This window comes from Ambystoma mexicanum, chromosome 8, assembly GCF_040938575.1.
Source record: "Ambystoma mexicanum isolate Mex_15411 chromosome 8, UKY_AmexF1_1, whole genome shotgun sequence".
NCBI lineage: Eukaryota > Metazoa > Chordata > Amphibia > Caudata > Ambystomatidae > Ambystoma > Ambystoma mexicanum.
Window position 1 is genome coordinate 983,467,634 of NC_090929.1, and position 25,317 is coordinate 983,492,950.

Consider the following 25,317-nt stretch of genomic DNA (forward strand, 5'->3'; position numbering starts at 1 on the left):
GATGCACAACCAGAATCGCCTAATATAACCCTTCATCTACACCGGTTCTCTTCTCCTCACTGCCACTGACGCAATCACTGCTAACACTAACAGTAGCAGATCTCACTCCACCACTGTTCACCCAAACTCCCACTCCACAATCATCTCCGTACACATCTTCCAACCCCACATTCTTTCCTCCCAAACGCAAACCCATCGTCCACACCTTCCACTGATACCAATCTATCCAGATTCCAAATGGACCCATCGTCCACCCTAATAGCATTGCCCAAACACTCTAGAACTTTCCTTGGCTCAAAACGTTGACCTTCCTTTTGCTGTATGCAACCCTTATTCACCCGCACCTATGACCTGACCATCACCTCCACCCTCGCCTTTGTTTTGCGACCCAAGTTGGTGTTTCTCCTTTTTGCCCCACTCAGCCTTTCCCTCAAGCTGGTATCAAACTCTACCATTTCCTGGGCACTCCCTGCCACATCACCACCTTTAGTCATTTTGCTCACCCACGCAGGATTAAGACCGGTGTTTGCCTCTCTACGTCTCCTATTCCTAAATGGTGACACCCGAGTGACCCCATTGGGAGAAACTCACATTCCACAAGAACCTCCAAACTACCTCTTTCACCTCCATTCCTCGCTACCTGTTCGATCACTCCCACCAACACCCTGTTAAATCGCTCGACCACACCATTAGACTGAGGCCTATACAAGACGTGAACTTCCATTTAAAACCTCTCTTCCTGACATACTCTGCTATCCCCACACTTTTAAATTTGGTACCCTTCTTCAGCATGGTGTCTGGCATGGGTTCACATGCTCATGAATATTCCCCATCGTCAGGCTGGGAATCCTTGGTAAAGGAAAAAAATCAGTTTTTCGTTTATGTACTTTCCACTAATATCCAATCGGTGGTCTCTATGTAATACTGCCCTCAGCCAATGACTACCCTCTACCTAAGCCCCTCTTCTGCCAGCCATCTTCATATTTTTCCCATACGTTCAAGTGTTTGGAGTCCTCGTGCTTAGCCCTCGAGCTTTACTGCATGTTGAAGTTTTTTCAAAGAGTTTACTCTTATTTCTTTGGTCAAATAGAGCCTCAAGCTCCACCGATTCATCTTCCGATCAACGGGGACCCGTTTGGGAAATCTCTACGCCCCTCAAGGGTGAGTTATTCGTCAAATTTCACTTCTTGGAGAGTTCCAGAAGATCTTACAGGCCTACCCCTCATGGTCCTGGCCAAAGACCAGGGAGACTCGACACCTCTGTTTAGGATCGGCCCAGGCTGTGGACTACAGAATGTCTACAAAGAGGATGGACATTCACGGTGCCTCTACTGCCCGCACGCAGATAAATAGCACGTCGAGGAGGCCTGTGCGTGCTGCAAGGACATGTCCTCCCGTACTAGGAAGGACCGCAACAAGCGACTCGCTGTCTGGCTGGATTTGAAGAACCCGGCGGCAGGTAAGCCCCGGCAATTTACTTCTCCGAAGAGAAAATCGGAGCGGTCTTCTAAGACCTTTGTGGGTGCTCCGGTGACGGGGGCCCAACATAAGGCAAAGCACCGACAGTCTGCGGGCACCGGGAGCGCTGTTGGTACAGGCTCCTCGGTTGCCGAGCTGGATGTGACATCACCGACGCAGTCAACCACAAGCCAACGCTCCAGCTCGATGAAAAGGAAATCTGACAACCCGGGTAAGCTTCTGGAGAAGGCCCGGTCGGTTCCGACAGAGAAGGCAAAGGGGGAGCGAGGCAGTGGCCCCCCCCCTTTAACCCCCCCCACAGTGAAGGCCTCAGGCATGCCTAAGGTCGCAAAGGCCCAGATTCACCAGCTTTAAGGCTTCGATTGAGGGTGTGGTGGCGTCCCTGGAGAAGACCGCAGAGGCTGCCCCAGTGGAAACGTCCCTCAATCCTAGATTTTCCCTGCCCAGTTAGAGGGAATCGTCTTAAACACGCATCGATAAGACCCCCGTGAAACCCTTTGCTGAGAAAGTGGGGGGGGGGCACGGTAGTCCTAGTCATATCACGCCATGATTACCAGGGCCTCAGAGCTTTTCCAGCTATTCCCCGAAGAGCAGAAGGAGGGATTCCTTTATCAAAGACGAGAAGCCAAGAGGAAGGCCGTACTCGGAGTCCCACTGTTGGACGACATCTGGGACAAGGGACTGTCCCTTCTGAAGAACCCGTCCATGGCCCCTGTGACGAGAAACCGGTACGAGAAGAAGTACCGGGTCCCAGATTCCGCTCGTATGTGACTCGGGGCCAAGCCATTCCCGGACTCGGTAGTCTTTGTGGCGGCCAAGAAGAAATCGGCAGGGGCGACGGTGTCAACTTCCACTTCCCCCGCCGGACGGCGAGGGGAAGAAGCTGGACGCCATGGGACGTCAGGTCATCTTGTCAGCAACTACCATGAAGGTGGCCAACGCTCTCGCTATCGTGGCCCGCTACGATAGGGAGCTGTGGTTTAAAATTGCCCCCCCCCCTGCTGAACTTCCTTCCGGATGACAAGAGAGCGGAAGCCCTCGAAATCCTGCAGGAGGGTGAGGTTGCTTCTGACCACGCCACCGATTTCCGTCAGGACATACAGACCAGGGTACTGGACATGCCCTTCGACGGGAACAGCCTCAGTGGACGAGTCACTGCAGGCCATCAAGGCGGCCACCGAGACGGCCCGTGCCTTGGGCACGCTCCATCAGCGACGGCCGTCCTTCCAGACCTTCGGAGGCAAGTCTCAAGGTGCCTCCAAGGCATTCGGCGGCAGCTCTTCATTGTACCATCAGGCGGCCTGTTCTTCGTCACAGGAAGCCTACAGGGGCTGCAGCAAGGCCAGTGGACGTCATCGTCGCCAGGGGGCCCAAGGGGGCAAGGCCTCGGCGAAGCAGGACTGAACCGGCTGTGACGTCGGGCCTCCACCTGAGCACCCCAGTCGGAGGCCAGCTGGCTAACTTCATCGGCATGTGGAAATCCATCTCCACCGACCGTTGGGTGCTGGATGCTCTCACCCACAGACACACTCTGGAGTTCCAACGGAGGTGTTCCCACTTTCCACCAGTGGCCAGGAAAGAAAACGACATTCCACAGCTACTGCTGGAGGCACGAGCGATGCTGGAAAAGGGCACAATAAGAGTCTCCGGGGCTCCGGATTATACTCGCGGTACTTCCTCGTCCGAAAGAAGACCGGCGGCCGATCCTAGATCTCCGCCGCCTCAACAAATACATAAAATCCCAGAAATTCCAGATGATCACCCTTCAGCACGTGCTAGGACATCTTAAAGAAGGGGACTTCCTGTCGTCACTGGACCCTGAGGATGCAGACTTCCACATCCCCATACGCAAGGGACATCAAAAATGTCTGCGCTTTGTGGTCCAAGGCCGGCACGATCAGTTCAAGGCACTGCCCTTTGTTTTGAAGTCGGCGCCAAGGATCGTCGCCAAGTTCCTGGCTGCGCGGCTGCGCCTGCAGGGGATCCACGTCTACCCCTATCTGGACGATTGGCTCATCTGAGCGAAGTCAAGGGAACTCGCTGTCGACCACGCAGTGAGGACTGTCCGCCTGCTCACTGAGCTGGGGTTCTCGCTGAACTATGCGATGTCCTGCTTGGTGCCATCGCCGGACGCTCTGTTCCTGGGAGCCAGGCTCAACATGGTGGCACGACTGGCTTCACTGTCGGAGGAGAGGATAAAGGCCATCCTGGGCAGGGTACAACGGCTGTTGACCATGGAAGTTTCCAGGGTGAGGTCCATAAAGTCCCTGCTCGGCATGTCGTCATGCATCTACCTTGTGCGGCTGTGCAGGTTATGGATGCGGCTGCTGCAGGAGTTCCTCGACGCCTGTTGGATACAAGTGGCGGGAAGCTTTGAGGACAAGATCACCCTAATGACTTTCTGACAAGCGATGCGCACAAGTACCCCACCACGAGATCATGGACTTCCAGACCCCAGCGCATCAGGAAACGGTCACGAGGGACGCCTCCGTGGAGGGATGGGGTGCGCACACCGGAGATCTCTACGCAAGAGGCCTTTGGCTCCTGGAGGAGAGGGAGGTGCACATCAACGTCCTGGAGCTCCTGGACATATTCTGGGCTCTCGGGTCCTTCCTTCCATCCCTCAAGGGCAAGGTGGTACGGGTCTTCACCGACGACACCACCACAATGTTCTACATCCAGAAGCAGGGGGGGCACCAGATCCCCGGCTCTCTTCAAGGAAGTGCAAGATCTTTGGCACTGGGCTGTCGCCCAAGGGATGTTCGTGGTACACTTTCACCTGGCACGAGTGAAGAACACCATCTCTCACTCACTCAGCAGGGAGCTGCGCTCTTGCCACAAGTAGGAACTTCGGCAAGATCAGGTAGATCTCCTATTCCGAAGATGGGGCAATCCCCAGATCCATCTGTTCGAGACAGCGACGAACACCAAGTGCCGAACGTTCGCCAGTAGGTTTCCCCAGCTTGGGAGCTTGGGGGGATGCATTTTCCTTTCCCTGGGACGGCCTGTTACTCTATGCATTCCCTCCGTTGCCATTGCTTCTGCGACTCATCGGTCAACTCAGACGGTCCTCGTTGCACCGGCGTGGCCGAGCCAGATATGGTTCCCGGACCTTCTGGACATGTCAGCGTCCCCTCCAGTCAAGCTGTCAACGGAGGCGGATATTCTCGCCAAGGAAGGAGGCACGATATCCCAGCGGACTGCAAGGAGGTACATGCCAAGGCAAGGGCTTCCTCGACTCTTAAGTGCTATGGGCAAAAATGGAAGAGGTTCTCTGTCTGGTTTCATGCACAAAAAATCAACCCTCTACAGATTACGGCCCCTCAAGTGCTTTCGTACTTGCTGTCGCTGGCCAAGGCAGGGCTGCCACAGGCCTCCAAAATTCATCTGGTGGCTATCTCCCACTACACCAGAACTCTGGGTGGTTGTCGCTGTGGTCCCACCGCCTGGTGAAGGAGTTCATGAAAGGACTTTTCCGCTCCTTCCCACCAGTGAGGCCTCTAGCCCCGGCGTGGGAGCTCAACGTGGTGCTGACCAGGCTCATGGGTCCACTATTCGAGCGTTTGCATTCGGCGCCGCTGAAATTTCTATCGTGGAAGACAGCGTTTCTTGTGGCCATAAACGCTGCACGACGAGTGGTAGAGATCTAGACCCTCTCCTGTAAGCCCCCATACCTGACCTTCCACGAGATGAGGGTAGTGCTGAGGACCCACCGCTCCTTTATGCCCAAGGTGCCATCAGACTTCCATCTCAACAAGCCCTTGGTGTTGCCTGTTTTCTTCCCGTCACCAGCTGAGAGGACTTTGCACTCGCTGGATATGGCTAGAGCGCTGAAGTTCTACGTGGACTGCGTGAAGAGTTTTCGGAAGACATCACAGCCGTTTGTGAACTTTGGCCCTGTGAATCAAGGGAAGGCCCTCTCCAAGGCTTCCATTTCCAGATGCCTTTCCGGCTGCATCATGCACTGTCACCGGTTGGCAAACCGACCATTGCCTGGCCACCCGAGAGCTTATTCGACCAGAGTGATCGCTGCTACTATGGTGGTCCTGTCTGGTGTTTCCCAGCTGGACATCTGCAGGGCTGCTACATGGAGGTCGATGCACACCTTCACGAAATTCTACTGCGTCGACCGGGATTCTAGGGAAGTGTCCAGAGTCGGCGTGCAGGGTGCGCAACCTGTTCGCTTGAAGATGAGCCTGGTGAGGAGGTAAGGGATGCTTAATGTTCAGTTGTTGAAATGCTTAATGTTGAGCTTTGCCACCTCCCGTAGTTGTGCATGTGTGCGCTGCTATGTATTCTTGTATTCATGAGCATGTTAATCCATGCCAGACCCCATGCTGGAGAAGGAACAAGTTACATACCTGTAACTCTTGTTCTCCAGCATGGATCTGGCATGGATTACTATGCAAATCCTCCCGCCTACCCCTCCGCCGCTCTTCTCTTGGTCCTACTGCCACTTAACATGCTACCAAATCTGAAGATGGCTGCCAGAGGGGCTTAGGTTGAGGGCAGTCATTGGATGGGGGCAGTATGACCCAGAAAGCAGTGATTGGTTGATAGTAGAAGGACAGTTCAGAAACGAAACTGATTTTTTTCTTTACCGAGGATTCCCAGCCTGATGACGGGGAATATTCATGAGCATTTGAATCCATGCCAGACCCATGTTAGAGAACAAGAGTTACAGGTAATTAACTTGTTCCTTTTCACTCCACATTTCCAGAGGGGAATCCCCTGCTGAACACTTTCAGAAACTTGATTATCTCACCACTAGAAATGTTTCACCGACTTCACCTCCGTCCACCTCGAAAAATGATCTACCAGAACGATGAAAAATGTATGCCCCTTCCCAAACATTTCATACGGACCTAGAATGTCAATGGGCACCTGCGCCCACACACCCTCGGGCAAATGCTGCAACAACAATTCCTGTATGTGAGTCTTCAAAGCCTTATCACAGTTGCGACATGCACCACACTCCCTAATCGCCTTTTCCACCATCACATCCATCGTTGGCCACCAGTACCTCTCCCTCAACGTCCTCTTGGTGCATGATGCTCCAGAATGCCCTTCATGCGCTTTGTTGATAAGCTTCTCCCTAAAACACATGGGTACCACCATTTCCCATCCATTCAACAACACCTCATCTTTCAAAGTCAACTGGTCCCTAATTTCCCAGTATGCCTTCAAGTCATTCTTATTTTTTGTTTTTTTGTTTGTATGGCCAACCTGGTTTCATCTAAAGCATTACCCTACCAAGCACAGGATCCTCCGGCAAACCATCCTTCCACTCTTCTTAATCACCACATATTCATCCGCAAAACCTCCAAGGAATGCCACCATAAGTCCCTCTTCATCCTGCACAACTTCCAAATTCTCTGTTCCTTCCAAAGGCGCCCTTGTAAAAAAATCAGCTACCCTGTTCATGACACCAGGTACATACTCTACCTTAAAATCCTATTCCTGTACTCTCAAGCACAACTTGGTGATCCTAGGCATGGCCCTCATCATTTCTTTGACTGAAAGCACCTCCACTAATGGCTTATGATCCATTCTCACCAAAAACCTCTTGCCCCACACATAGTTTCAGAAATGTTTGATTCCACACACACGCCAGTAACTCCCTCTCTAGCACTGAATATCTACTCTTGCACTCCGTAACAGCTCTAGATGCATGGCGAATTGTTCTTTCCTCTCAACACCTTGAGAAAGTACCGCGCCTTAACCCTTCACACTGGCATCCATTGTAATAGTGCACTCAGCCTCCATTTTGAACCCTCCCAAATTTTGTGCATCACAAATTTCATCTTTTGTAGTCTCAAGTCATTTGACACTCCTCTTAAACAAATTCCACTCCCTTCCTCAAAGGTTTGCGAATAGGTTCTGATACAACGGCAACATTCTTAACAAACTTGTAAAATTCAGTAAGACCTGAATATCCCTCACTTCATTTTGATCCTTAGGTACCGGCGCTTATCTTACCGCCCACGTGCATCCTCTTTAGGCCGATACCCTTTCCCACTCACTACATGTCCCAGATACCCCACTTTCTCCACCCTAAAACAACGCTTACTCAACTCTATTGTCAACCCTCTATCTCTGAGCCTGCTTAAAACTTCAAACGGTCTCTTATGTTCCAATGCAGTTCTCCCATATATCAAAATTGGTACACCAATGTAACTTCAATGCCTTAAGCACCTTACTCATCACTCTTTGAAATAGTGCCACAGCAGACGCTAGTCCGAACCGCCTTATACGTAAACGGAGCAAACCAAAAGGTGTTATAAATGTCATTCAACATGGACACTCCTCTGCCAACGAAATCTGGTGATACGCTACTGACAAGTCTTGGCTTGTGAAACACAGCTGCCTCTCTCACATTGCTCAACATCTCTGTGATCACTGCCAATCCACAAGAATGTTTCTTCTGTTTGCCCAAAACATACTTAACATTTGGATGGCTTATTTAATCTAACATGATTACACTGTGAATGTAATCCATATGGCTAACTCAGTCCTATGCGTCCCTCTAAATATGTTTGTAATTTAATGTTTAAAAAAGATTTTTGATAAAGCCTCCTAAATCCTTGGTTAAATACAAGATGGTGCAGGCCTCGTTCGAAAAGTGCCACTCTCCTTCCTATAACCATTCAAAATCTCTTGTCATGGTTTCTTTTCAGCCTTCCCATTCACTTGTCCAACAAGCATATGGCTTGAGATTTTAAAGTGCCATCCTAGCAAGAAAGTCCCTTTCCCACAGATTGCAATAAGATGCCTGTAGGTGTAGAAGCTGTGTCCTTTTTGCCCCTGCATATGACCTGAATAACCCAGTTTATGATTTTCATTGTCTTGGTCATGTTCCAGATATTTTACAGGAGCTGACCAGAATCCATATCTATGCCACGACACATTGCGAGAAAATAGTACTTTATTAGGGCCAAGCTATACAGAGTGCAACAACTCATTCCTCTGGACCGTTGGCCCCTGAGGTTACTCCTTTTCTGGGTTAAGCCTTTTCGGACCAGCCTCTCATGTCCGTGGCGGGTTTCAGTGGGGGCCCAAACACTTTTTCCTCTTCAATGTCTATTGATTGCATTGAAGGGGTCCTAGAACCCTTGCTGTAACAACACCCGGATCGCCACCGTTTTTTCCCAATTGTCACTTCCCCTGGTCTTTGTGGAGCAGGTTTCTGTGATAGCCCATAGCACAGGGAGATCCTCTGTAATTATACTTATTTGGTGTAGATGCCTTTCTCTCCTCCCTATAGCTTAGGTCCTAAGCTATTCCTCAACTATCTTTGTACTCCATAGGCTCCGTGCCAGATGCTCGTTCGGCCCACACCTTTGATCACCTGCCAAAGGTCGTCTAGGCCTGCTGGAACCTCCCTAGGCTGTTTGCTGGTGGGGTTCCTCGCTCCACCCAATGGTGTACAATCACCTCTTGTGTTTATACCACTACCATCCTTGTTTCTCCAATCACATCCTTGCTTTACCTGCAACCTTATGATGTTACCACTTCCTCATTTTCTTCCACTCTTTTACATATTCCCCACACCAACGGACGGTGCCTGTGGGTTTTTATAGCCCTCTGTATCCTCTCCCTCAGCAAGGCTTCCAGTGAAGTTCAACACCAGTGATTTTAGACGGCTAAGGTGATGATCCCTTCCATTTTCCTCACTTCTTTTATATTCCCCATAGGCATCTCAATATCCTCGATCTTCATACCCGCACAGGTAGCCTGCCTGTCCCTTTCCATAGCCACTCCTACTGTAACTGGGGCTAGCCACTGGTTCTCCATGAGGACCCGTTGCTTTTCCCTGTGTCCCCTCAGGTGCGCAACTGGTATCCTCAGTTGGAACACCATGTCCAAGAACAAGAAGCCCACTCTGCCCTCTTCTTTGGGTTAGATCATAGTCTGATAACCTATACTGGTTTTCTTACACTGTTGGAACCCTGCAGAAGTCCAGGCTGCTGAAATTTCTCAATTGGGAATTTCCACTGGAAGCATTTGGAACAGAAATGGGATTCTGAGTACTATATTTATTTTTATGGAATGTACTCTCCCCAACCATGTGAAGTTGGCTTTTGACCATCTGTTCAGGTCTTCATAAATAATCTTTAGATGGGGACGAAAATGTGCCTTAAAAATGTTTCGTGTAGGGAGTTATCTAGCGTTCCCAAAGTGACTGCAAGGTGTTTGAGTGCATGAAGACTCTGTGTATCCAGGATAATTGATCCGCTCCCCGTCTGTGGTGGAGCTGTTGTACCTGGCGTGTAGCTGATCTTGGCAACCTCTTTCCTGGTTTTTCACCTGGAAGATTCCTTTGCGACCAACTGTCTGACACAGCACGAAGTAGTGAATGCTGCACTTGGGTCCCTGCTCATTGGGGAAGTGGAATCTGGTAAGCATTGCAGTCTTGGCTGGCAGATCACTACCTTTGTCTTAGATTAGACGTGGGGGTAACTAGTGCCATTTTAGAGGTTGCAGTTGCTGGCCAGACCCGTGGCCAATGGCAACAAGCCACAGTCCCGTCTGCCTTTTGCACAAAACGAAGGTTTGTCATGGAGCAAGCACAACGCCCTATATCAAAAGACCAATCTGGTAATATGAGGTTGGAGGAAGGTGGCTCTGGTGAAAGTGCAGTGAGTGACAATTTGCATGGCTCCTTTTCTGATCTGGCCATTATCCTAGCTCAGATGAAGACTGGATTCGACTCTGAATAAATAAATTGGATGGTCTGGTGTTTAAAGTGGACCGTATCCAGCAACAAATTGAGAAAGCGAGTGGCCGAATCTCAGAGGCAGAGCAAAGAATTGGGTCTTTGGAGGACACTAGTACAGAGGTATGTCAGGCGCTCATTTCAACAGGGGGTGAAGAGCATCCAAGCCAAAACAATCTGGAAGCAAGATCCTGTAAGAATAACATCATGAGTGTTTGGGATCCCGTAATCCTTTCTGCCACAAAATACGGAGGTCTTAATGGAAAGTTTTCATTAAGGAAATCCTTGCTGATCCTCAACCCTCTTCGCAGTTATTGATAAAAAGGGCTCAGCGTGTATGTTTGCAAGCACCTAATCCTGGACAGGAGCCCCCAGCTGGTGATTGCTCGCTTGTTGAATTAGAGACCCAGGATACCATACTACACAAAGCTTGTGAATTGGGGGATCTTCAGGCCAAAGTCTCCTTTTATCCAGACTTCACACCTTTGCTCCAGAAGGCTTGTCTCTCCTTTGTAGCAGTGAAGTGCTCGCTCCAGGAACGTGGACAATATGCTATGCTTTACCCGTCGAGGCTCAGGGTGGTTCATGACGACAAGACCCATTTCTTTACTGATCCGTCAGAGGCACATGCTTTTCTGGAATCCCTCCCTAAGGGGTGACTGGCTTGGCCATTAGGATCGCAGATGTGCGAATGCAGTGCTTAGACTGTAATATGTGATAAGTTTCAGTTCCAGTAACAGCTGGGGTTTGTGTTTTAAAGGATCTTGGCTTCTTGTTGTCGGGAAGCATGCAATGCCTTTGTGGGCAGTTATTTCTAGTGTAAAGAATGTAACGCCTCGGTCCATTCGTAATGTACTGAAGATATACAGGGGACCTCCTCCTTCCCGTATCCCTAAGCGGCCTGGTTGCTGCGTCTGTCCCTGGGTTGTTACTCATAATTTGGAGTTGTGCTGGTTTTTCACGGTGTCAGTAGGGGAGGGGCGAGGAACAGGGAGGATAGTCGCTGCAGGGTTGGGTGCCGGGTGGGTTTGGGGTGATGGGGGGAAGTTTGGTTTAATTTCAAAAGTTGGTTCACATTTTGAGTGATGTTAGTTCACGTAGATTTTGGTATTACACATGACTGGCTGAAATGGGCTTCCCCTCCATGACAGGGCCTAAATTACAGCCTTATGCTTGTACCCTTATCAGCTGGAATGTGAGAGGACTGAACAACACTATGAAGAAGTGATAGGTTGTGACCTACTGTGAGCGGAATGGGGCAAAAATGATCCTGTTACATGAGACTCATTTAGTCGGGACTGTTAATGAATCAATCGGTAGCTAAAGCCTGGGGGCCCTCTAGGTTTTACACTTTCTTCTCTTACTCTCGGGACATCATTACCCTCATTCATAAGTCCCTTAGATTTAGTGTCCTGGAGCATGGCCAGGCTCTGGATGGTAGGTTCCTCAGTCTCGGGCATTCTCTCCCATAGACATTTGACGATTGTTAATATACTTGAAACACTTGTGTATAGTGCATTATAAATATATCAGATCATGGGCCAAATATTGATGATCCTGTTTTCTATAAGGGCTTGATGGATGCCTCTCGGTCACAAACTCGCCTTATCTGAGCGGGGGATCTTAATACGATTTTGGACACGAGACTGCATAGGTCCACAATCGGCCCCAGGTCCCTTGCCACAGCAGCTTGAGAGATCTGGAGCAGGATGGGTGAGTTTGGCTCTTGGACATGTGGCTAACAATTCACCCTGTGGATGGGTAGTACACATTACTCCTCGGTACATGAGGTCCCGATCGGTTGTGTTGGCGGGGCTCGCAATGGTAGGCGTGACTAAAGAGTGTACGTTCCTGCCTAGAATGCTTTCAATCACCCTCCAATAATGTAGACCATTGATTTGGATCCCGGATCTGTTATACGTCCATTTTGGCGATTTAAAGCCCAGGCCCCTCAAGATGTGGTCTTTCGTGGGGAGATTTTTGAGGTTGTTAAATCTTTTTCTTTAGCTTAATAACTGGTCTGCCCCTCTAATTGGGGGACAGTATGGGAGCCTTCATGGTCTATTTACGTGGCTTCTGCATTGGGGTGTGGGATGTCTGCCCGCAAACCTTTTGTTCGCAGGTGGACTGCCTGCAGTGTAACTGCTTGGGCCCCCACCGCTAATGTTAAGGATGCGAGGGACATCCCTGCAACCCGAGGTCGAGGATACCGAACCTGGGGAGCAGGGGGGACACCCCCGCTTTTCATGTTCGGGTCCACTGAATTGATTGCAAAAATTCAAACTAATGGTACTGACTGAATTCGGTCAAATCTACTATTAGTTCAAATGTTTTCGATCAATTACGATAATACCCTGCATTGCACTAGAAAGTGTAGTTCTTGCAGGTATTAGGCAGCAATTGGACTGAATCAAGGTGGAGCTGCGATATATTGGCATCTATTAAATCTGTGTTGCATCGATTGCGGATAAGGAAGCAAAGTATTTGGCGACTGGGGTAGAGGGGAAAAACTAGACCGGACACTGGCCCTGCGGATGCGGCAATTGTCTATTGATGGGCATGTTGTGTCAGACCAGACTAGCTTCTCGAGAGTTTTCAGATTTATTACAAATGTCTGTATGCAGCTAGAGAACAGTGTGGCCCTGGTGTTTTATCTCAGTGTGTGGGGGCCACTTTTGTGCCTAGGCTTGACCGGAAAATGTGAGCTACTTGAGGCTCCTATTACAACCAATGATCTTTTAGAGGCCATCAGGGCATTGCCCTAGTCGAAGGCCCCAGGATTGGACAGAATTAAGGCTTCGTTTTTTAATATGTGCCTAACGTGGCTACTTACTTGCTGCAGCTATGGCAGTAATTGCTACAGTCTGGCAAGTTGCCCTCTGCATTGCAGGAAGCCATTTTATCGTTGGTATTGAAGCCAGGCAAGGACCAGTTGCAATGTGCCTCATAGACCAATTTCATCGTTTAATCTGGACACAACAATGTAGTTTTTCTTTCCCCCATTTAACCATGCTTATTCCCCCTGACCAATCAGGGTGCATTACTGGGCGTTCCACCTCTCTGAACCGGAGGCGGTGGTTTGCCATACTTTCTCATATAAACCCCAAGGTGCAAGCAGCAGGCGGTTTACTGGATGCTGAGTGCATTTGATATGATATCCTGGGATTACCTTTTTATAGTTTTGGAGAAGGTGGGTCTAACCAAGTATAACCTGAGGTGTATCGAACTACTTTATGCTGGAGCCACTGCTTGAATTGGGCAATTTGGCAAGCAGCCGGCTTCTTTTCCACTAGGCCAGTGGACTTGTCAAGAATGTCCACTGTCAACGTTACTGTTTGCAATAGCTAATGAGCCACCTCCATATTCTGCAGCGGAACTGATTCTGGGATCCCAACCACGCAGCTGTTCCTCCGGGATCTCGCTTCCAGATCATTGTTTTTGGCTCAGATGCTCTTCATCTCCTATTGCAAAGAGCTCAGTGCCTGACATACTTCTGGACTTGTGTCCTCCAACGACCCAATTCTGCGCTCTGCCTCTGCGATTCGGCTGCTCTTTCTCGATGCTTTTCTGCATACGGTCCAGTTTAAACACCAGACCGTCCAGTTTTATTCACTGTCGAATCCAGTCTTCACCTGAGCTAGGATAATGGCCGGATCAGGAGAGGAGACATGCAAATTGTCATTCGCCGCACTTTCACCACATCCACCTTCTTCCAACATAACACCAGATGGTTTGCCTCTTGATATAGGTGCTTTGTGCTTGCTCAAGGACAAACCATCCTTTTGTGCGAAAAGCAGCCGGGACTAACTCCTGTTCTGGAGGTGAACCTAGCACCCCTGACTGAGGTGGGAAGTTAAAGGGTTTGGCAAAGTGTCAGGGTTATGTATAAATGGGTCCAAGTCAATCCTGTTTATGCAGAATGATGGCACTGACCTAAGGAGGTGGGCTCCTATAGATTGGAGCAGTTGTCATTACAATATCGTTGGGTTAGAGTGTGCAGGAGCCACGTCACCCTACTACGGGATAACCATTATGTGTATTTGATCCGCCAGAGAAAAGTTGAGGACTGGTGTACACTTCCAATTTCCACATATGGTCGTGTAGATGTGGTCCAGGTGGTAATAGTTCCCTAATTGCTGCATTATTTTCAGACCATATTGGTTCAGCCAGTGGCTACATTTCTCACAGAAGTTCGATCATTGTTGGTGAAGTTGACATGGCATCTCAAGTCCCCAGAGTTAAGTGGTTAACTCTTGTCCGACCTTATGATCATGAAGGATTTATGGGCTCCAGACATGGAGCTTTATTATTTGGCTTCCCAACTTGGATTCCGAGGATGCTGCATTTTCCACACTTTAAAGGGCTCGAAATTAAGATTGGATAAGCAAGAGCTAATGGGTATTGGCATTAAACAGGAGCTACCACTAGAGAAGGAGGAGCTATGATATAGCATTGCAAAATTTGTAGTATGTCCCAAATGCACAGAGTTAAAATCACATAGGTGTGTTTGTGAGGCATCTGTTGGCCTGGGGAGCCAAAAGTAGCTCCTGGTATTTGTTGCTCTTAAGCTAATCAAGCGCATCTAGGCTACAAGCAGGAGCTAAATAGCTCCCAGCTCCCCTCAATTTCGAGCCCTGCTTTAGGATTGAGAGGGGGTTGATTCACTCTTTTCAATTAAACCTTTTATTAAAGTATGCATAGAAAACACATTGACATTGGAATAGTACTACGTAATCACACAATTAGACAGAGAACACCCCACATGTTCACGTGGTAGCAAGGTGACCGAGGCTCTGGTAATGGTCACGTTCCCTTGGGTCCCTCAGGCCCCTGTTTAGAGTGGCCCGGGGCCCACTGTAGCCGGTTCGGACCTCATTGGAGCCAGTGCGTTAGGGAGGGACTTCTGGTGAGGCATGGGTATTTTTCAGCGTAGTCCGTGAATTGCACCCAGGTGTTCCGAAAATAATTCAGGTTTCCTGTCCATATAGCCGTTACTTTTTCAGCCACCACGATTTCCCAGCACTTTGACCCCCATAAGGGGATCGAGGGACCAACTGCATTTTTCCAGAGCCTGGCCATTGCAACTTTTGTGGCTAGTAAATGTGTACAGAGCCGTGATATCTGCCCCAATAATGGCTATTTCCCCCCGTCCCCTCTGTGTCACCCAGGAGCACAATTCCGGGGTCCCACAGGATTGCCAGCCCGGTGATTGCCCTTATTTGGTCTGTCACCTCCCTCCAGTATGACTCTGCTTTCGGGCAAGACCACACCAGGTGGAGTAAGGAGCCATTAGCGGCGCACCCTCCAACAGCTTGGTGGAATTTCGGGTTGGCCTTGTTTAGCTGAGTTGGGGTAACATAATATCTGTAGCAAAGTTTGTAGCCTCCTTCCCTGTTGGAGATGCATTGCGTGCTCTTATGAAGTCTGGATCAGATCTTACCCCACTCCTCTATCTCTCTCTCGGCCGAGGTCTCTCTCCCAATCTAGCATATACTTTTCCTTCTTTTTAGGGTTCGTTCTCTCACGCAACCGGTAAAGTGTTGAGATCCTGACCTTAGGGGCAGTGATTAGCAGAGAACTCTCCAGTGCTGTTAACTCTCTGGCCCCATGTTCCCTGACCGTTCTGTGGGAGACCCAGTGTCGAAGTTGGGCATAGTGAAACCTCTCGTTCTCCCCGACCCCAAACTTCTCTTTACACCGTTCAAATGGAATGGGGGAGCCGCCCTCTAACATATCTTCCCTAGCCCTCCCTCCCTCCATGCTGCAAATCCTAGTGGGGGATTGCCCGGGAGAAGTCTGGATTGTTCCATATGGGGGTGAGTGGCCCCCTGGGGACCATTGCTACCCCATTTTCATGCAGCTGCCTTCCAACTGTGAGCAGTCGTGAGTGTTGCCGAGATGGGGCCCTGATTTGCGTGTGCCTTGATTGGGGATAGATGAGGGAGCTCTGACGGGGGCACAGGGCACCAAGCGTCTTCCTACAGGTTCCACAGTGGTTGATCAACAGATTGGGACCATGTGTATGCATGGGAGAGTTGTGCTGCGTGGGCGTATCTAGTCACGTCCGGGACTCCCATTCCTCCTGATACCCTCCCCTGGAGCATGACCCGTTTTTGCTATTCTAGGCTCCCAGAAGATACATTTTTGGATGCTTCTCTGTAGGGTGGTCATTTCACTTGCTGGGATATTTATCAGGAGCGCCGCACATTGGTATAGTAGTCTGGGGACCAGATTCATTTTTACTGCGGCGATACGTCCGAACTAGGAGATTTCTTGGGACTCCCACTGCTTCCGATCTCGCCGGAATTCTTCCAGAAGTTGGGGAAAGTTACTTGAGTACAGGCGGAAAATGTCCTGGGGATCCTCAACCCGAGGTAATAGATTGTAGATTCTTCCCATGGGGTCAGTAATGTGAGACTAAGGGTTCACTTTTATTTGCTGGTGAGGTTGATTCGTAGTGCTGTGGACTTTTCTAGGTTCACCTTGAAACAGGAGACCTGGCCAAATTCCTCAATTTCCTTCCATAGGGGCCCCAGGGAGGAGTTCAACGCAGTTGCTGTGATGAGCACATCATCTGCGTATAGAGCAATTTTGTACTTGTTTCCCTACAGTGAGCCCTTTTATTTTTGGGTTTTGCCGAATCCTGTTTGCAAATGGCTCCATGGATAAGGCAAAAATCAGTGGCGATACAGGCCAGCCTTGCCTGGTACCTCTAGTTATATTGATGGGCTCGGACCTAGCACCATTGACGCGGAGCTGCGTGGTGGGGTTGTATTAGTTTGCTATTACCCATTTTGAGAATCTCGGGCCAAACCCAAAATGTGCTAGTACCTTGCTAATATACCCCCAGTCCACCAGATCAAACGCTTTATGTGCGTCTAGTGATAATACTACCATGCCCTCCCCAGTCCTGGACGCCCTCTCTATAAGGTCTATGGTTTGTCTAATATTCTCTTGTGTTCCCCTTCCCGGAATGAACCCCGTTTGGTCTCGGGTGTTTGTCTGGGAGACGTGACCAAAGCCTTGATGCCAAAACTTTTGAGAATGTTTCCGTCCTTGTTCATAAGGGCTATAGATCTGTAAGAGGAGGCCTGGTTCGGGCCTTTACCTGGTTTTTGAACTAGAATCGTTAATGACTCCGCCATTGATTTGGTGACTGAGCCCGTGGACAGAAGGGAGTTAAATAAAGCAGTTGGTTGCAGGGCCAAGATGTAGACATATGTTTTATAGAATTTTGCCGTTAGTCCGTCGGGGCCCGCAGCAGTGTTTTTTTAGAGACTTAATGGCATCCGTGACTTCCTCTGATGTATTTGGGTTTTCGAAGGCTGCAAGGGAGGTTGCGAGGTGTGGATTATGGGAGGGTAAGTAGCTGAGCAAGTCCTCGCGAAGCGCGGGCAGGCCGGTCATTACTGCTCTGTGGTGATTCACCAGCTCTTACATTTTATCCTTCTCCGTATAGAGAGTTCTACCATCCGCTCCGTTAAAACTTAGAATGTTATTCCTGTTGTGGACTCTTTTTAGTTTGTATGCAAGGATTTTATTTGCCGTATTGCCTTTACTATAATATTGTTTAGTGTAGGCTAGCGATTTGGCAGTGTGGTTAGCCCAGTGCATTTCAAGTGCCATTTTAGCTCTTCCATGCTTGCTCGGTTTTCCGTGACCTCTGGGACTGCAACTCCTTTTTCCAGCAAAACAACCTCGCTCTCGAATTTGGCTGCAGCTATTTTCAAGACCCTCTTTTGCTCCGCCCCTGCGCTAATGAGTGCCCCTAATCACCGCCTGCATGTCGTCCCTGACAATATTTAACGCTGTGTCAGGAGTTGTATTCTCAGTAAAGTAGTTGAGGGTTTTGCCGGTTTACCTTTTTTTTTTTTATTCTCTCGTCCAGAAGGATAGTCCTATAACTTCCAAAATCTCTGGTGGGTGGAGGGGAACCTGTTATGCTAAGATTTGCAGTGACTGGGGCATGGTCCGAGATTGTCAGAGTGCGACTGTCTATTTTGTCCAGGCTTCGGTAGATCGTACCCGAGACAAGGTTTATACATGAGAAGCCCCTGTGTGCATGAGAGTAGTGAGTGTAGTCCCTCAACCCGCTGTTATGCAGTCTCCATGCATCTACGGTCTCCGCTTCCCTAAGGAGACTAGCCAGGGAGAGGGCATTTGTGTAATCTGTTCTGGACGGGGGAAGAGTTTTGTCTACCAGGTGATCCGGAACCAGATTGAAGTCCCCACCCATGATCGGATCCCCCTTTGCGAAGGCCAAAATTGTAGAGATCAGGTTGGCAATGAATTTGTCCTGGGCGTTGTTGTGCAATAAACCGTGACTATGGTAATGGGGTGCTCCACGAGGTATCCTTTCACCAGGAGGAATCTCCCGCCAGGGTCTCTTTTGACTGTGATGCTTGTCAGGGGGACCCTCTTGCTTGGTAATATCGCAACCCCTCGCTTTTTCCTCCCCTGATGTGGCGAAGAATCCTTTTTTGTACCTTTTTGAACTTGATGCGCTTTTCGTCGGCTTGCAGCAGGTGGGTCTCCTGGAGCAAGACCACATCTCCCTCCAGTAGCCCCAGTTTGTGCTCCACGGACCTGCGCTTACCTGGGTAGTTAAGGCCATGGACGTTCCATGTGAGGATCCTGATTTCTCTTTAGTCATCTGCCCCATTGGGTTCAATAATGGGATCAACTAGGAGTGCTGCGCTGCCTGAGATCGTGTATGCTGATATTGGGGGAATACTCTGATTGTGTGTGCCTAGGATGGTTGTCAGTGTCAATGTGTTGCATTTCGTAGCTGAATATAGGAGGTGAGGTAAGCTTGTACCCGCACTCTCCAATCTAACCCAATTTCACCTCCTCTACCTCCCCCCGAACCCTCCCAAATTAACGGGGCAACTGGCGGTGCTCCAGCACCGAGGGCAGCTGGGCCCAATGCAACACAGACAGGGGTGGCAGCATCTCTATCGGCAGAAGGAAGAGCAGTGGGTAGCGGATGTATCCCAAAAAGGGGCTGTCCAATCCCCTCAACCTTCCCCCATTTTAGGGCCCATGACACCTTTTTAAACCCCTGAAAAGATGGGGCGAGAGCCTGAGTGGGGGGGGACCCCAAAGGCTTCCATTGGGGGTGCTCTAACCTTAAAGATGTGTGTAGCAACTGAGGTGATCAGTCCGGCTTGGGGGGTCCTCCGAGGGGGACCACAGACCCTGCGTCTTCTGCTGGCTCTTGTCCATGACGTTCCTGACTGTTTCCTGGGGAGCATTGAGGGACATCTTCTGCCTTTGAGGCTTCACTCCCTCCACGGACGTCCAAGAACTTCTCAGTCTTGCTCAGCGAATGGATTTGCTGCTGGGATCCCTCCCAAGAGAATTTCACTGATTTTGGGAATCCCCAGTGGTACGGGATGCCTTTACCCCGCATCCATTCCGTTAGTACCTTGAGGGCCTTCCGCTTCTGAAGGGTGGAGTTTGCTAGGTCTTGGTAGAGCAGGATAGTCCAGCCTCTGAAGTTGATTAGTTGCATTGACCTAGTTTCTTTCATGATCTCCTCCTTAACTTTGTAGAAGTGGATTCTTTCCAGGATGTCCAGCGGAAAAGTGGTAGATTGCCTCAGGATCGTTCTGTGCACACGGTCCAACTCAAGCGGTGTGCCGTCCGGGAGCGTTATGATAAATCTAAATGGGTCTGACACAAATCCTTCCAGGTCTGAGTCCAAGACAGTTGTTGGGATGCCCCTGAGGCGAATGTTATTGTGCCTCCACCTATTTTCGCCACTCCTTATTTTTATTTATTTTTTTTTGTTTAATTTTGTCCAGGAGGTTGATTTTCTTCGAGACCTCTTCAGTGCCCTTTTGGATCTCTTTGGTCAAGGCGTCAAGCAGGTCTTTTAAGTCTGATTTAGTGGCGGATGGTGCTGGGCTAAGGCCGTCCCCAGCGGGTGATTCTTGTGACATGTCCCCTTTTGCATTTTCCAAGATGGAGCTGCTCATGAACACTGCTAGGTCTGCCAGTTTGGCTGATTTGCCACTTTTCCCCTTTGGGTCCGATAAGTGAGGGTGATCAGCAATGGTGCAAGCTCGGTTGTGCTACGTTAACTCCCTCCCCTTTGCTGGAGGTGTCTCAGGTCTTGCCTCGAGTGTTAACTACACCTCCCAGTTTCTGCAGGGCTGTTTCACATGCAAGTGCTTTGGATACCTGGGGTGGGAGGGGTGCTTTGTCCCTCAGTGCCGTCCGTAGGGCCCTCCGATGGTAGAAGATCCGCTGCCAGCTCCCTTGTCTTGATGTTGATGGTGGTTCTCCCTTAGGCGGCAGGGAAAATTGCGCTGCTTTCCTGGCAGATGATTGGAGTGGTCCTAGGATGTGACGCGCTGCCTCCCTGCGTGGGCCCGTGTGGTTTCTTCTTCCCTCCCCGGCTCTGATGGGCGTTTTGTGTGCACTGGTCCAGGTCAGGGCTGAGCATGCCTGGCTCTGATATTTTCTTAGTAGGAGGAGGCCATTTGGGTGTCAGCACGCCAAATACAGGCCCTCGCAGCGGATGCTGGGGAGAAAGTGTGCTGGTGCGCCGGAGCTGTGTGGGCACTGACGGCTTCAATTTGCACTGGTGTAGTAACTAGTCGATGCACGGTTGGGAACCAAGAATTTCATAGATTGCCTAGATTGCTGGGCTAGTGTTAGGCTATCCTGCCTTTGGCTTAATGAGGGAGAGCCCTCAGTGCCCAACGTGCTATTTTTCCCGGGCCCCAACGAGGAACTTACAGCGTGCTTGCTGGTGCTTTAGTGCCGTGGTGAGCGCGCCACGGCTTGCGGTACCCTCTTCTGCGGCAGCTCAGCTCCAGTGGGGGACACCTCGGGGAGAGCGATGGCTCCTCCAGCTTCTCCCTACTGAGGCCCCCTGCGATGTGGCACCATGGATCCTCCTCCCCGGACAGGGGGAACTGGATGCCGGCAACCGGGGTCCGCTTCCTTCATTCATGGCTGCCTTTGTGCTAGCCCCACTGAGGCGGCTGTGCGTCTCACTTGGCTCTGCTGCTGTTGCTCACCGGGACTCCTTGGTGGGAGGCTGCCGCTTAGTGGGTAGGTTGGGGGTCTCTTCACACTCCGCTGGGTGCCCCTTGGGTGGAGGATCTCAGCACTGGCAGCCCTCTTTCAGCACGTTGGCCAGAGCTGCAGTGGAACGGCGCCCCATGGGACACCAGGCGGGGTCGGTTGCCGCTTGGTTCAGGATTCAGCCGTAGACCTTCTCTGCAGTTGCTAGACCCCAGGTGCCACTCCTGCTATGCTACATCGGCGTCGGGACCGGGTACTTGATTAAGTGCGGTAGCCCCCCCCTCCAAATGCTGTCATTGGAACTCTGGATAGTTGCGGCTGCCATTTTCTTTCCATCTCTGCGCTGGGCCATAAACTTTCCTTGGTCGTTGCTCCACAACCCAGGCAGCTCGGTAGAGAATTTTCCTAGCGATACCCACTCCATTCCATCCTAATTCCGTTTGTGTCGTTTATACAGCTAAACGTAGAGATAAGCTGCTGTAGTTGTGCTCCGTGCATAGTCCGTCAGGAGCTTATAGGGAGCCATGCCACTTGCGGCAGCTCCAAGTCACGCCCCCGGGTTGATTTACTCTTATTCACTGCAAGGTTCTCTTGTCTCCGTGAAGGTTCATGACAGTTGCTGTTTTGATCAGTGTCTTGTACTATTAATGCATGGAAGAAGTTGGTTAAACGACTGCAATATCCGATCATGTATGCGCCGGAACTATGCACTTGAGTATTCTAGTTTTGCGGCCGACATGTGACCAATCTATAGTAACTGGCTTGGCTAAACTAGGTATACAGTACATGTACGATTTCTACCCGGATGGGAAGTTCATGGCGTAGCTTAGCTTCAAATTGCTCTTTTGACACGTTTTGGAAAGGCGTTACAATATTTATGTATACGAGTGGCATTCCGAGATTGGACCCCCTATTTTCCCACGTGAACATTCTTCTTCACTATTGAAATGTCTAAACTCAGCAAATTCACGTAGAATAGTTTCCACTGTTTATCACGTGGTTCAGAAGGCCACCCTTCACAGAAGACCTACCATGCAAGTTGAAATAGGCAGGCATGGGATCTAGAGAGAGAAACTGATGACAAACTATGGTCCACGATTTGTGCATGCACTGAGACCCTGGCTTTAAATATGAGACTCAAGTTGATTAAATTTAAAATGTTACATCGGTGTACCTCTTCCCGCCACATGAGGTTTGATGCATCGATAGATGGGAAATGTCCAGGGTGTCATTCATATACTGCAAGAAATGTACATATGATCTGGACATGCCCGAAACTTTCCATGGTCTGGGATCTAGTGGTATCTGCTGTAACCCAGATGATCGAAAGTGACGTACTGCGCAATATATTGTATGTTGGAGTGGAGGCCTGGCCTGTCTAGAAATTGTAGAAAATGACTTACAATGTGCATGATCTTAACTAAGCAAAGTATTCTGTTAAAGTGGTCTAATCCAACCACGCCCTCGTTTGCGCATTGGCTAATGGGCGTGACATGGTGTTGTGATGCAGAGCTGGGTTATTGTTCCCTAATAATTCCTTCAGCCTAGCCCAGTAAACCCATTCCTGAATGTTCTCAATAAACGTGTGGGAGATACGTTTGGAGATGGGTTGGGGCAATTTCTGATAAATATCAAGCTTCTCACTAAGGGTTTGATAAAGTCTTTGCAGTTGGGGCGCTGCTTTTGGGTGAGGTTACTGCTGTATGCATTTTTGAGTTGCGTATACCAATTTTGAAATACTCTGATGCCGGTTTTCTCTTGCTTATGTGAAACATTTTAATTAATGGCACTGTTTTGTTTTTTATCATTAACATATTTGTCGAAGCTCTTGTCGTAAAATGTGATCCTTTCAATATATAATTTTTTTTTTTTTTTTTTTTTTTTTTTTTTTTAATACTCTTCTTACTTAAAAGGGATGTAAAGCCAAAAAAGTTGCCATAACAAATGCGCCGCTGTCATGCAGAAAGTAAGCCCTTGAGAAATATAGTTTGGAAAAGTCCATAACAAATTGATATGGCAAACCAAATTTGGGTAGACCACAGAAAAACATCGGAAAAATATTGCCTCTTCAAATAATCGCTCCTGCAGTCCTAGCGGGGGTAAAACCTACTTGATTTAAGTTGTCTCCTCAAAATACCTGCAAACGGGGATAATCGAACTGTCTACAGGTGGAGCCTTTGTTTCCCAAAGCAGAGCAAGTATGGAGCGCATTTCTCCAGCATGGGGTCTGGCATGGATTCACATGCTCATGAATATTCCCCGTCGTCAGGCTGGGAATCCTCGGTAAAGAAAAAAACCAGTATCAGTTTCGTTTCTTATCTGTCTTTCGTAGTAATAACCAATCACTGGTCTCTGCGTCATACTGACCACAGCCAATGACTGCCCTCTACCTAAGCATCGCCTCTGGCAGCCATCTTCAGATTTTTACCGCACGTTCATGTGTTGGGATCCTCGTGCTATTGCTCTCGAGCGTTAGTGCTATTTTTTTCACGTTTTTTCTCAAAAACTTCGTTTTTTCGGTCAAAAGAGCCTCAAGCTCCACCGACTCTCTATCCGATCAACGGGGACCCGTGTCGGATTCGTCTGCGCCCCTCAAGGGTGAAGATTCGTCGAGCTACGCTTTTGGAGGACTCCAGAAGATTCTCAGGCCCGGTCATGGCCCAGGAGAAGGGAAGCTCGACGCCCGGAAAGCTGTTCAGGGTCTGCCCTGGATGCCAGCTGCAGAACGTCTTCAAGGAGGACGAACACTCCTTTTGTCTCTACTGCCTACATCAGGACAAGACGCACGTGGAGAAGGACTGTGCTTTTTGCGGCAACATGTCGGAGCGGACCATGAAGGACCGCCATCAACGTCTCGCCAACTGGCTAGAAGGGAAGAGCCCGTCCGGCGAGAAGAAGAAGAAGAAATCTGAGCGGTCTTCTAAGACCTTTGAGGACGCCCCGGCGACGGGGGTCCAACATAAGGCCAAGCACCGCGAGTCCGCTGGCACCGGGAGCGCCGAACGGTCGGGCTCTACGGGCGCCAGGCAGGGCGCATCCTCCCCTGCACCATCAACCACGAGCCAACGCTCTGGGTCGGGTAAGAGGAAGGCCGAGCACTCGGCGAAGCTCCTGGAGAGGCCCCGGTCGAGCTCGAAGGCCCCATCGGAGGGGGAGCGAGGCGGTGTCCCCCCCCCCCTCAAGGATAAGGCGGTGAGCGCACCTAAGGTGGTGAAGGCCTTAATCCATCCAGCCAAGCCATCTATCGAAACTGTCGCGGCGGCACTGGCTCAGCCTGTGCAGGCTACACCAGTGGTGGTGACCTCGGGGCTCAGAGTCTCCCTGCCACCTCGGAGGGAGTCATCTTTTGTGCCCATCGATAGGACCCCCGTGAAATCCCCCGTGGGGAAGAAAAAGGGGGGGGGCAGGGCGTCGTCGTAGATTCGGCCTCAACCTCGGAGGAGGAGCTGGTCGAAGTCTTAAGCCACGGCCTCGGCGTGGAAGAAGACCGACCCGTCGGGATGGATCCCGACGCAGGTGACGACGACATCGTCGAGGGTACCGACGGGGCCCCTGATCGCCCGTCTGATTCCCCTCTGCCCGCGCCGCGAGACAACTCGGCAGCCATTTTGTTGGCTATACAGTCCTTATGCTCAGAGATAAGGACGAGACTACCGTTGCCGACGGAACCTCTCCCGTCGGGGGACCCAGAACCGGGACCTTCTGGTGTTCCCCCTACCAAGAAAAGAAGGATCCACCCTCCGCCTCCTTTTCAGCCGTCGCGCCCCTTCCAGCCCTCCTCCCCGTCCACCCGAGGGGATGATACGGGGACAGACACGGCAGCGACGGGCACGGACGACGAGGTATACGACGAGGATGTACCGTCGTCGCCTCCCACCAGGGCTTCTCCGCCCGACGAGATTGGATCGTTCCACTCCATGATCTCCAGGGCATCCAAGCTTTTTCAACTCTGCCCTGAGGAGAAGAAGAAGGAAGGCTTCCTTTATCAGCGGCGCGAGGCCAAGAGGAGGACGGTCCTCTCAGTGCCTCTATTGGACGACATTTGGGATGAGGGCCTCACCCTCCTCAAGAACCCTTCCACGACG

General features: G+C 50.2%; 1 protein-coding gene across 1 annotated transcript in view; it reads left to right on the top strand.

Moving 5' to 3' along the window:
* The window catches only part of EFHD2 (EF-hand domain family member D2), a 313,776-nt gene that overhangs the window by 282,717 nt on the left and 5,742 nt on the right, over window positions 1-25,317 (top strand). The gene's annotated exons all lie outside the window — the stretch shown is intronic.